This window comes from Pseudophryne corroboree, chromosome 5, assembly GCF_028390025.1.
Source record: "Pseudophryne corroboree isolate aPseCor3 chromosome 5, aPseCor3.hap2, whole genome shotgun sequence".
Classification (NCBI taxonomy): Eukaryota; Metazoa; Chordata; class Amphibia; order Anura; family Myobatrachidae; genus Pseudophryne; species Pseudophryne corroboree.
This window is the reverse complement of record NC_086448.1, coordinates 636,001,943-636,015,515: the sequence shown is the minus strand read 5'-3', so window position 1 is coordinate 636,015,515 and position 13,573 is coordinate 636,001,943. Positions and strand designations below refer to the sequence as shown.

Sequence of the window (13,573 nt, the reverse complement as noted above, 5' to 3'; positions counted from 1 at the left end):
GGGGCACAGTGGTTTAGTGTGTTATATGTATAAGAAAAGCACAATATATAAGGAATATAGTGTAATAGAGCTGAAAAACGTCTTCTGTGTTTCCCTGACATATAATAATCAGTGTAATGTCGGTGGGTGTTTAGTACATGCGTGTTGGCATGTCTACGGCTGAGTACTCTGTCAAAAATGTCTCAGTCGGCACCGCCGACGCCTGATGATACTTGGTTCATCAAAATAAGTAGCAACATGTCAGTAGATGTATATTTTTCACAAGAGAAAACTATATGGGACATACAGACGTGTGTGGGTGACCTTGTCGGCACCAACAAATCTGACTGGGTAAACATTGCATGATAATGTGATGCTTTTCAGAAAGCTATACCTGTACGTATATATATATATATATATATATATATGGTACAGTTGCACAGACGTAGTAATATCTGTGGAGAGTGTATTATTCTTAATAGATATTTCCCTCAGACCCCTCGGGGTCGCAAAAATATTATTTTGCCCAGTTGCTACGCCCTGATATCGACACGAATAATAATTCTTATGTCGACCATAAAGTTTCCTGATTAGATCCACAAATCAGCGTTCATTACATGTTTCACACACATTAAGAACGTATTAACGTCACTAGGTATATATATATGAGTTATATATATATACAGTGATATATGTGTGTATATAAATGGGCAAATTTATATATATATATAAACTTTATAGTGAATACTGAAGTAAAGTTATTCCTTTTCATGTGCTGGTCGCTCTGTTGAAATACTCAAGGTCAGCTGTGACAAGATGGCTTCGGATCCTCACAAGGAGGCTGAGTGTTATTCTTTTCCCGCCGTGGATAGAATAAAGTGAGAGTCAACCCCTGCCCGGCATGGGGCCCTGTCACAGAGGATCTTATACAGGAAGCTAAGTGATATTTTAATTATATACGTTGATTATACTTGCATTACATGCGCATGGGGGAGTGCTTGTATTCGGAAATGGTCGGTTACCTTGTCATCTGATATAATTACCCTGGGGAGAAATGGGATACTCCTTAAGTTGGATCATGTCTAGAACATGGTAGCATACTGCCGGGGACTCTTGGGTTCGCGAGCCAAGTCCAGGGCGGTCTCGGTTGAGAGGGCGTTGTGGATTCACTAAACGGTTGCTACTGCTGACTCCGAGATGAGATGGAGTCTCTTTCCTGGGGAAGTGAAGCCTGGTTTGGTGATGGCTTTGTGAATATGCTCGCGGCGGATGCCACTGGTAAGTCTACCTTCTTGCCCTAGGTTACTTCACTAAGGTGAATGACGCATTCTTGTAGGATGCAGTCATTTCGACTGAATGGATAAGGATTCCCCTTTTCTTTGCAGGAAAAGGAGGGTGAAAGGAGGTAAGAGGTCAGCTACCTTGTTTTCAGGTTCACAGGAGCAGAATTCATCCTATGTTTTCTGCCAGGTCCACCGCAGGACGTTGGGGCTATCTTGCAGGAGCCCACACCGATGGGCCCGCGTCTGAAACTCTTCAGTCAGCCCTGGAAAGGACATGGACCAGTGAGTTAAGGATAGCATCCCTAGGGGAACATACGGGAGTGGTTCAGACGTTTCCCCTCAACGATTTTTTCAAATAGACCTTACAGAGTCTCCTCCGGACAGGGAGGTAGTATGTGACACAATACGAGAGTTGTGTCAGGATCAGGTCATTGTCCTGCTGTCCCGGTCACACAAAAAAAAAAAAAGAAGAAGCTGTTCTTCAAGCTTTTTTGTCTTTCCAAGGCCGGATGGTTCGAGCCCTTTCGAATCCAATATCTGAAAACTCAAAATTCCTACTCGAGATCCATGAAGGAATCTCTCATGGCAGGTTTCTCCACTCTGAAAAAGGCGAAAGGAGGTCTAATTAAGTTTGTCCCGCGTTAGGCTTACATGAGGTTCCGATTCAGGACTGGCATTTCACCAGAGTGATGGCGGTATGAGGGGTTTTTCCTTCGAGGGTAAGGAGTCAGAAGTATTCTGTACTGGTTCGCTCTCCGGATTACGGAGAGATCATGAAGCAAAATGGAGAAAAACGTTGCATTCTCCCTGACAGTTCTGCAACAACAGAACTTAGCGGAAAACCGGTTGGTACCTACGACGTGGGGGTCGGTTTGGCCAATATTAATTTCTTCCAGTGGAAAGAGCTCTGAGGATTCAAAGGCTGGTCAGACCTGCAACAGTGTCAATCCATCAATACATTCAGTTACTTGAATGGGGTTGTGGCCTACGAGGCCATTCAGTGGCCAGCTTGCATCCCAGAGTTTTAGCAGAATTTGTTGGACGAGTGGTCCGGTTTCCACCTGGGATGATCATGATTTCAAGACCAGAATATCACTCCCGTGGCGGCGGCGTGATTCTCCCCAAGGACGGGTGTCAAGTTAGGATACTGGTCATCCCATTAACGGTCTAGAGTTTTAAGGGCCGTTTATATCGGTTTTCTACAAACAAAACCCGAAGAAGAAATGGCAGAAGCCAGAGAGATTTTCCGCTGAGCAACGAAAACATTTACGCGCTTTGTCAGAGACGTTCGTTCCAAGAGTGGACAACTGGGAAGCAGACTTCCTCGGCGGACACGTTCTCAATTCAGGAGAGTGGAGTCTTCATCAAGCGGTTTTCACAGAAGTGACATGTTTGGGGAATTCCGCAACTAGACAAGATGGCGTCTCGCCTCGACAAGAAACTTCGGAGATTTTGTTCAGGGTCGAGGGTCCCTTAAGTTAGCGGTGGACGCCCTAGTGACACCGTGGGTGTTTTCGGTCGGTCTATGTGTTCCTTCCACTTCCAATCTTTCCAAAGATACTAAAAGATCATAGGAAGAAAAAGGTTCAGGTGATCCTCGTTCTTCCAGACTGTTCAAGGAGGGCTGGTACCTGGACCTTCAGGAATTACTCATAGGAGATCCCTGATCTATTCCTCTGCAAGAGGATCGGTTACAGCAGGGGCCATGTGGGTTCCAAGGCTTACCGCGGGTTCCATTGACGGCTTGGAGGTTGAACGCCGGATCCCAACCGGAAAGGGTATTCCCAGTGAAGTCATCCCTACTCTTCTTCAGGCAGAAAGAAGTTACGTTGAAACTTTACCACCAATTCTGGGGAAAGTATGTGTGTTCGTGTGAATCCAAGAATGTTCCTACGGAAGAATTCCAATTGGGTCGTTTTCTCCATTCCTTCCTTACAAGATCGTGTGGATGCAGGTCTTAAGTTGGGCTCGATTACGGTTCAGTTCAGCCTTATCGGGTTTCTTCCAAAATCAATTGGCCTCCTTTCCAGAGGGTCACACTTTCGTAAAAGGAGTGTTACGCATCCATCCTCCCTTGTGCCCTGTGGCATCACGGGATCTTAACGTACGTTGCAGTTCCTGCAATCTCATTGGTTGAACTTTTCAATACGGTTGAGGGGACATTCCTCACTTGGCAAGTGGTCATGTGGTTGGCCTTGTCATCCGCAAGGCGGGTGTCTGAATTAGCGGCTTTGTCTCACAAGAGCCCCTATTTAATCTTCCATGAAGATAGAGCAGAGTTGAGTACTCGTCAGCGCTTTCTGCCAAATCTGTGATTTCATCGTTTCACATGAACCAACCTATTGTGGTGCCGATGGTCACTGCCACCAGGGCGACATTGATGTATCTCGATATGGTCTAAGTTTGAAAAGTTATGTTGCCAGAATGGCTCAGATTAGGAAAACACGCTCTGTTTATCCTGTATGCTCCCAACAGGATTGGGGCTCCTGCTTTCAAAGCAGACTATTGCGCGCTCGGTCTGTGATACGACTCAGCAGGCTCATTCGACGGCTGGATTGCCGTTACCGAGATCGGTGAAGACCCATTCTACCTGGATGGTGGGCGCGTTCTGGGCGGCTACCCGTGGGGTCCTGGCATTCTCGATTTGCCGAGCGGCTCCTTGGTAGGGTTCAAACACCTTTACGAAGTTTTACAAGTTTGATACCCTAGCGGGTATGGACCTCATTTTTGGTCAATCGGTGCTGCAGAGTCATCCGCACTCTCCCGCCCGTTCTGGAGCTTTGGTATAATCCCCATGGTCCATTTGGAGTCCCCAGCATCCTCTAGGACGTATGAGAAAATAGGATTTTAATACCTACCTGTAAATCCTTTTCTCTTAGTCCGTAGAGGATGCTGGGCGCCCGTCCCAGTGCGTACTGTATCTGCAGTTATTAGTTGGGTTACACACATGCTGTGTTTCTTTTCAGTCAGCCTATTGCTGACGTTATTCAGTGGCATAGGTTATGCTATTATTGGTGATGTGTACACACAGGTTGTGTTCCGTTCTGGCAGCGTATTGCTGTTTTTTAATCATGCCGTCAGCTGGTATTCTCTTGAATGCCACGTTCTGCGGCATGCTGGAGGTGTGAGCTGGTATGACGCTCACCGTGTTTAACTGATAAATTCTTTCCTCGAAATGTCCGTCTCCCTGGGCACAGTTCTATAACTGAGGTCTGGAGGAGGGGCATAGAGGGAGGAGCCAGTTCACACCCCTTTTAAAGTCTTAAAGTGCCCATGTCTCCTGCGGATCCCGTCTATACCCCCATGGTCCATTTGGAGTCCCCAGCATCCTCTACGGACTAAGAGAAAAGGATTTACCGGTAGGTATTAAAATCCTATTTTTTCTTTCACGGGATCTCTCCTTATAGATATTGGGATTGGATGTGGGCCTGCATTTATATTCTCTCAAAGTAAAAGTCATTCATGAGGTACAGACTTTTTCCTGTGACCTCACCTAGGGATCTGGTGTGGTCCTTTAGGCTCTTCAGTCTCACCCTTTTAAACCTCTGGACTCGGATCACTGTTGCCTTATCTGATAGACGGTATTCCTACTAGCCATTTCAGCAGGTTTTGGATTTCAGTGCCCTATCTTGTCTGGTACCTTTTCTAATTTTCCACCATGACATGGCGGTCGTGTGTACCCAGTTAGGTTTTCTTCCAAAGGTGGTTTCTCAGTTCTACATTAACCAGGAAATTGTTGTTTTGTCTCTTCCTGTGGACACACGGCAGGATTCCCCCTTTTGCTTCTTTTGTATCTATGCTGAATGGATCGAGTATTTTCGGCACTCGAACTCCTTGTTTAAATTGCATGATGTCAACAAGTTACTTCTCCTTCTGCTTATTCCCATCTTGCCCACCTCTTCAATCTCTCCCTCTAATAAGGCACTGTCCCCTCTGCATTAAAGCATGCCTTTGTCTCCCCATTCTTAAAAAGCCTACCCTTGATCCTAACACTCTCTCCAACTACTTCCCCATCTCTCTTATCCCTTTTTCCTTGAGTTTATTGTCTACAACTGCCCTACTGCCTTTCTTCCCTCCCACTCCATGCTTAACCCATTTCAGTCTAGCCTCGATCTTCTTCACTCCACTGAAACTGCCCTCACAAAATACAGCAATCACCTACTTGCTGCCAAATCCGAGGGCCCTTACTTTCTGCTCAGTCTCCTTGACCTCTCTGTTGTGTTTGACACTGTGGGCCAACTATCCTCCTGCAAATCCTTCTTTCACTTGTTCTTAGTGGATACTACCCTCTCCTGGTTGTCCTCCTACTCTCTGGCCATTTTTTGTCTGTCTCCTTTCATGACTCCACTCCCCCCCCCCCCCCCCCCAGTTGAACGAACAGTAAGGGGGGAATTCAAATGTTTGAAAAGTCGGTTGGGTGTCTGTTTTTCCCTGTCTATTAGATAGGAAAAAACAGACACCCAACTAACTTTTCAAACAATTGAATATCCCCCTAAGTGTCCCCGAAGGTTCTGTTCTTGGACTGCGCCTATTCTCTGTCTATATGTCCTTTTTAGATGAGCTAATTGACCTCCAATATCATCTCTATGCTGATGATACTCAGATCTACGTATCCTCCCCTGGCCCTCCTCCTCTCTCCTCACTCATATCTCCAACTCTGCTATCGCTGCTGCTGGAAGTCCAAGTGCTTTCTTAAACTTAACATGTCTAATAGGGGTATCCAATTAGCTGATGTTAATTAACGCGGCTAATTGTATCCCGCAGGCTCTCCTGTTAACCCCGATAAGCTAGCGTGAGCAGTGGCTTATCTGGGATTTTGTCCACCTGCCTCAGGCAGGCGAAACCAAATTCCTGCAACCAGCCCTGCTGTTTCTACTGAAACACACAAGTTACTATGAACCGGAGTGTTTCGTGAGAAAATTTTTTTTTTTTTTACAGGCGACCAAATTGGATAGCCTGTAAAAAAAATATGGGTGAAAAATCACAAAAATCATCAGTTTTTCACGCCCGATGTTTCTTTACAGGTAATTGGATATACTCTTAAAACTGAGCTGGTCATTTCCCTCCCTCCCTCCCGCATAACCTCACAGCCCACAATTTCATTAGTTATTAGGTGGTTATTTTACATTTCCTTCTCTGATTACTGTTTTTATGGATTATATTGTAACCTGTTCTGAATATACCTGTCCCACTATATGTAACCCATTGAGCTCTAATATTTGGCTGTGATCCGGTCTGTGGATGTGTCATATACTCTACAATAATTTTGGAGAAATATTATTTCACCCATATATAGTGTCATTTTATGTTAAGACACAACCCTCACTACAGAGAGAAATTATCTTGCAGTATACTGTTTAGGTCTCTATCTATACTCTCATCAGTTCATTTCTGAACTGACAGCAGATGTAGGGTTAATCTTTTACCACATGTACTGGGATTATGAAACTCTCATTAACCATTCCCTGCCAAGAGGCAGATTTCTAAACCAGAGACCTATGTGTGCTTTTCCAAACTTTTCTGTCTGACTCTGACACAAACAGTATATTTCTTGATGGAAACAATTATTACATACGCACATATCAGCATGACTAAACTAATGTTTTGATGGTTACAATGTTTTTGCTACTAATTTTTGAATCCAGTAGCAGGAGAATGTATTAGTTGCTTTTGTTTCATTGTTTCCAATATTACTTTGAAGCCTATTATATCTGTTGCAGTAACATATACCGTATATCCTTTCCACTTTAGGATTATTGGGCTTCATTCATATATGCACAGGAGCCATGGGGATACATACGATATCCCGGCAGACGGGATGTCGGCTGTCAGTATACCGACAGTGGTATCCCAGCAACAAGTCCCGTCCCGGGCTCACTGCGCTTGCCACACATTGGGCCCAGTGGCTCACTACAGGTTCTATTCCCACTTGGTTGGTGTGGACCCACCAATCGAGTGGAAATACTTGGCGGGTGTCGGGATTCCAGCTTTTGATATATCACCGGGTGTCGGGATTCCGGCGTCGGTCTTCTGAACGCCGGGATCCTGACAGTCGGTAAACTGACTGCACCCCGAGCCATGCTCTTACCTTTTGTGATATGTAAAGTAGAAGCACAGTCCAAACAAATACCACAGTGTCTTTAAATGGATAAACCTTTTCTCAACTTGCTATACTCATTTGACTCTAGGGGAGCACCACCAGGGAAACTTATGCATCTATTGTTTTTTCCCAAAATTATTGCAGTAAAAACATAAAATTATCATATACATTTCTGGTCTATAATTTTGGTAACTGTTCCATCGTTTATACAGTTACACCTGTACACGAAACCTAATCACAGATCCAGTTTATATAGAATCTTGTCAGCTTTATGGGTGACCCAGTAATAGCTATATCTGGCTACAATTCAACAACAAGCCAAATGGGTAATTAACTGTTGTCTAGATCTATGGATGATTACAACTGGGTTTCATTAAATTTGAACTCTATACAGTACATCAGGAGGTGAGAAATACATCCAGTAAGCCCTTTATATACTGCAAATATCTTCTGGACACTATATGGGAGCACAGATATGGGATATGAATTGCACCATTATAGATAATAAGTGTAATTGGTTTTAATTATACGAGGAGGTGTCATAAGGTTTCAATTATCACCATGAACAGAATGAGATAGAAACTTAAATGTGGTATTTTTTTACTTACGTCTTCTTCACGCAATCGCCCTGCAGATCCACACATTTCTGCCAGCATTTCTTGACCTTCCGCAACCCATCATTATAGAAATCCTGCGATTGCCTTGAGAACCACTGTTCCACTTCCAGAATGACATCATTTGTGTTGCCAAGTTATCTACCCCGAAGTGGCTTCTTCATCTCAGGGAAGAGATAGAAGTCGCTGGGTGCGAGATCAGGTGAATAGTGAGCATGGGGAAAATTTTATAGCCACACCTGTCAGCGTCCGCAGCGGATGCCTGGGCGGAATGCGCGAGTACATTGTCAGCTAGGAAACGGATACCTTTGCTGATCATACCATGGCGTTTTTCTTTCATGGCATCTCTCTGCCGAAGGGTGCATTAGTATGTGCTGGTAATGCCTGACCCTTCAGAAAGGTAGTCGTTTCAGATTGCGCTACGACAGTCCCAAAAATGGACAACATGTCCTTCACTGCGGATTTCTGCACCTTAGCCTTTTTAGGAGGGGGGGGTGGGAGTGTTTCCTCTCCTTGCTCATTTCTTTGGTCTCTGGATCATACAGGTAGACCCAGCACTCATCCACCGTCATGAGACGTGCAAAGAAATTCTCTTCATCCTGCTCCAACAGAGTCAACATCTGCTGCAAAGGTTCACATAGAGTTTGCTTGTGAAATGGAGTCAGCAAGTGGGAACCCACCATGATGATACTTTAGACATGTGCAGTTGCTCATGAATAATCTTCTGCACTCTTCCATAACTAAGACCAACTTCTTTCATGATCACTTCAAAGGTTAGTCATCTGTTTTCGAGGACAAGAGCCTCCACTTTATTCAACGCGTCAAGATCATCTGTGATTGAGGGTCTCCAAGATCAAGGCTCATCTGAGAGGGACATGTGTCCAGTTTTAAAGTTTCTTTTCCACCTCACAACAGTGTCATATGATGGACTTTCATCACCATAAACAGCCACCATTTTATCATGGATTTGGCATGAGCTGTTACCCTTCAAATGGAGGCCCAAAACAACACTGCAGCCTTCTCACAGCCGGGATCCCAGCATCGGTATTGTGGAGACCGCCGGTCACACATACTCAACCCATCTGTTGATGTGCTTGGTTTTCTCCTCCTTTCCTCGTTCTCTCTGTTCATAGGGCATTGTTGGTATTAACTGGCAGGTCAGGTCTGGGCTTTTAACGGATTTAATTATCCTAATAGATTTAAGAATTCTTTGAACAAATACAGTATTACAGTTCAACAAATGTAATATTAGTATTCATGTAAACGGATGTTTTTATGCTACATGCATGGTAGAAGTTGTGGGCAGAGGACAAGCAACTCAGCAATATCTGTATTTCTCATACGTCCTAGAGGATGCTGGGGACGACATCAAGACCATGGGGTATAGACGGGATCCGCAGGAGACATGGGCACTCTAAAGACTTTTCATTGGGTGTGAACTGGCTCCTCCCTCTATGCCCCTCCTCCAGACCTCAGTTTTAGAAATGTGCCCAGGTCGACTGGATGCACTCTGAGGAGCTCTACTGAGTTTCTCTGAAAAGACTTACGTTAGGTTTTTTATTTTCAGGGAGATCTGCTGGCATCAGACTCCCTGCTTCGTGGGACTGAGGGGGCAGAAGCAGAACCAACTTCCTCAGAGTTTCATGGCTCTGCTTCTGGCTGACAGGACACCATTAGCTCCTGATTCTTGTGTCGAAGATAGTGAATCCAGAGAGATAGATCATAAAATTGGCAAAAAGTATACAATATATGATTGTGGCTATAAGGGACGTGTTGGAGGTTACAGAAAGCACTCCTGTACCTCAGGAGAAAGCTTATGTAAGGAAAAGAAATCCAAAGTCACGTTCCCTCCTTCACACGAACTAAATGCTCTGTTCGAAGGGATGTGGGTGAATCCTGATAAAAAAAATTGTATTCCCAAAAGGATTCACATAGCTTATCCTCTCTTGGTTGAAGACAGGAAAAAATGGGAATTCATCCCCTGTGTTAGACAGTGCACTTTCCAGGTTGACAAAGAAGGTAATTCTCCCTGCTCCTGGCACGGCTTCTTTTAAAGAGCAGGCAGACCGCAAAATGGAAACGACATTAAAATCCATTTATGTTACCAATGGTACACTGCTCAGGCCCACTATTGCCTGCGCATGGGTGAGTTGCGCTATTGAAAAATGGTCAGAAAGCGTGTCATCAGAAATTGACACGATTGATAAAGATGAGATACTCCTTAAGTTAGGGAATATCAAGGACGCTGCCGCCTACATGCTGGAAGCAATGAAGGATATTGGACTCGAGTTCACAAGCCGCTACCATGGCAGTATCGGCTAGGCGGGCCTTATGGATTCGCCAGTGGAACGCGGATGCAGATTTCAAAAGAAACATGGAGGCTCTCCCATATAAAGGTGAGGCCTTATTTGACGATGGCCTGGATGCGTTAGTCTCGGCGGCTACCGCAGGTAAGTCAACATTTTTGCCCTCTGCGCCTGCACCGGCAAAAAAGAACTATCACCCGCAAATGCAGTCCTTTCGGCCCAATAAATACAAAAAGACGAGAGGTTCCCCCTTCTTTGCAGGTAAGGGAAGGGGAAAGAAGCCCACACCAGCTCCAGGTTCCCAAGAGCAATAGTCTACCCCTAATTCTGCCAAATCCCCAGCATGATGCTGGAACTCCCTTGCGGGAGGCCGCTCGGGTGGGGGCACGTCTCAAACTCTTCAGCCAGGATTGGATTCTATCTGGCCTGGACCCCTGGGTGTTGCAAATAGTATCCCAGGGATACAAACTAGAGTTTCAAGACGTTCCCCCATGCCGATTTTTCAAATCGACCTTGCCAGCTTCTCCGCCAGAGAGAAAAGCAGTAACAGCAGCAATCCAAAAATTATGTCAAGACCAGGTCATAGTCCTGGTACCGTTGTCACAACAAGGGCGGGGTTTTTATTCAAGCCTCTTTGTTGTTCCGAAGCCGGACGGCTCGGTCAGACCGATCTTAAATCTAAAAGATCTGAATTTCTTCCTGAAAAGGTTCAAGTTCAAGATGGAATCACTTCGGGCGGTGATTGCCAGTCTGGAGGAGAGGGACTACTTGGTGTCGGTGGACATAAAGGATGCTTACCTGCATGTTCCCATTTATCCTCCTCACCAGGCTTATCTGAGATTCGCGATTCAGGATTGCCATTACTAATTCCAGACGTTAGCTTTCGGTCTCTCCACGGCGCCGAGGGTATTCACCAAGATGATGGCGGAGATGATGGTCCTCCTTCGTCAGAAAGGAGTCAATATAATCCCTTATCTGGACGACCTCCTGATAAAGGCGAGATCCAGGGAGCAGTTATTACAAAACATATCCCTCTCCCTGTCAATACTCCAACAACACGGGTGGATCATAAATTACCCAAAGTCACAGTTGGAACCGACGACAAGGTTGTCTTTCCACGGGATGATTCTGGACACAGAAGTTCAGAGAATATTTCTTCCGCTGGAAAAGGCTCTGGAAATCCAGAAAATGGTAAAACAGATATTGAAACCATCAAGTGTGTCGATCCATCAGTGCATTCGGTTGTTGGGGAAGATGGTGGCGGCCTACGAGGCCATACAGTTTGGCAGGTTCCATGCCAGAGTATTCCAAGTGGGACCTGTTGGACAAATGCTCGGGGTCACACCTACACATGCACAGAAAGATAATCCTGTCGTCAAAAACCAGGATTTCGCTCCTGTGGTGGTTGCACAGCTCTCACCTGCTACAGGGACGCAGGTTCGGGATTCAGGACTGGGTCCTAGTAACCACGGATGCAAGTCTCCGAGGCTGGGGAGCAGTCTCTCAGGGAGAAAACTTCCAGGGACGTTGGTCACAACAGGAAGCCTGCCTTCACATAAACGTTCTGGAGCTAAGAGCCATTTACAACGGCCTTCAACAAGCGGTACATCTTCTTCAAGACCATCTCGTGCAGATCCAGGTGGACAATGTAACAACAGTCGCATACATAAACAGGCAGGGCGGAACAAAAAGTAGAGCGGCAATGGCAGAGGCAACAAAAATCCTCCGCTGGGCAGAAAAACATCTACAAGCTCTGTCGGCAATATTCATTCCGGGAGTAGACAACTGGGAAGCAGACTTCCTCAGCAGACACGATCTCCATCCAGGAGGGTGGGGCCTCCACCAAGAAGTCTTCGCAGAGGTGACAAGTTTTTGGGGAGTTCCTCAAATAGACATGATGGCGTCTCGTCTCAACAAGAAGCTTCAGAGATACTGTTCCAGGTCGAGAGACCCTCAAGCAATAGCAGTGGATGCACTGGTGACCCAGTGGGTGTTTCCGTCAGTGTATGTTTTCCCTCCACTTCCGCTGATCCCAAAAGTACTCAGGATCATAAGAAAGACAAGGGTTCAAGCAATCTTCATTGCCCCAGACTGGCCAAGAAGGGCTTGGTACCCAGATCTTCAGCAGTTACTCATTGGAGATCCTCGGCCTCTTCCTCCTCAGGAGGACCTGCTGCAACAGGGGTCGTGTGTGTACCAAGACTTACCGCGGCTACGTTTGACGGCATGGCTGTTGAGCGCCTTATCCTAGCCAGGAAGGGTATTTCTAAGCAGGTCATCCCCACCCTTATTCAGGCCAGAAAGGGAGTAACGTCAAAACATTACCACCGTATTTGGAGAAAATATGTGTCTTGGTGTGAATCCAAGAAGGCTCCTTCGGAAGAGTTTCACTTAGGACGTTTTCCCCATTTTTTTTGCAGGATGGTGTGGAGGCGGGCCTACGATTGGGAACAATCAAGGTCCAGATTTCGGCCTTGTCAGTGTTCTTCCAAAAACAATTGACCTCTCTTCCAGAGGTTCAGACCTTCGTGAAAGGGGTTCTGCACATCCAGCCTCTATTCGTGCCTACAGTGGCACCATGGGACCTTAACGTGGTATTGCAGTTCCTTCAATCGGATTGGTTTGAGCCTCTACAAAAGATAGAGTTGAAGTTTCTCACTTGGAAAGTGGTGATGCTTTTGGCATTGGCATCCGCAAGGTGGGTGTCTGAATTGGGGGCCTTGTCTCACAAGAGCCCTTACCTGATTTTCCATGAAGATAGGGCAGAGTTGCAAACTCGACAACATTTTCTTCCTAAGGTGGTTTCTGCTTTTCACATAAACCAACCTATTGTGGTGCCAGTAGTTACTGACACATTCACTGATTCAAAGTCTCTAGATATGGTTAGAGCGTTGAAAATCTATGTTACTAGAACAGCTCGTATACGGAAACCAGAGGCTCTGTTTGTCCTGTATGATCGCAACAAGATTGGCTGTCCTGCTTCCAAGCAGACTATTGCACGTTGGATTAGAAATACGATTCAGCAAGCTCATACTACGGCTGGATTGCTGTTACAGACGTCGGTAAAGGCCCACTCCACTAGGAAGGTGGGCTCATCCTGGGCGTCTGCCCGGGGGGTCTCGGCATTACAACTTTGCCGAGCAGCTACTTGGTCAGGGTCAAACACATTTGCTAAGTTCTACAAGTTTGACACCTTGGCCGATGAGGACCTAAAGTTTGGTCAATCAGTGCTGCAGGGTCATCCGCACTCTCCTGCCCGTACTGGAGCTTTGGTATAGACCCCATGGTCTT

At 45.8% G+C, this 13,573-nt stretch overlaps 1 protein-coding gene across 7 annotated transcripts in view; it reads left to right on the top strand.

Annotated features, from left to right (window-relative positions):
- The window catches only part of LOC134928178 (uncharacterized), a 193,712-nt gene that overhangs the window by 176,017 nt on the left and 4,122 nt on the right, over nt 1-13,573 (top strand). The window lies entirely within an intron of this gene.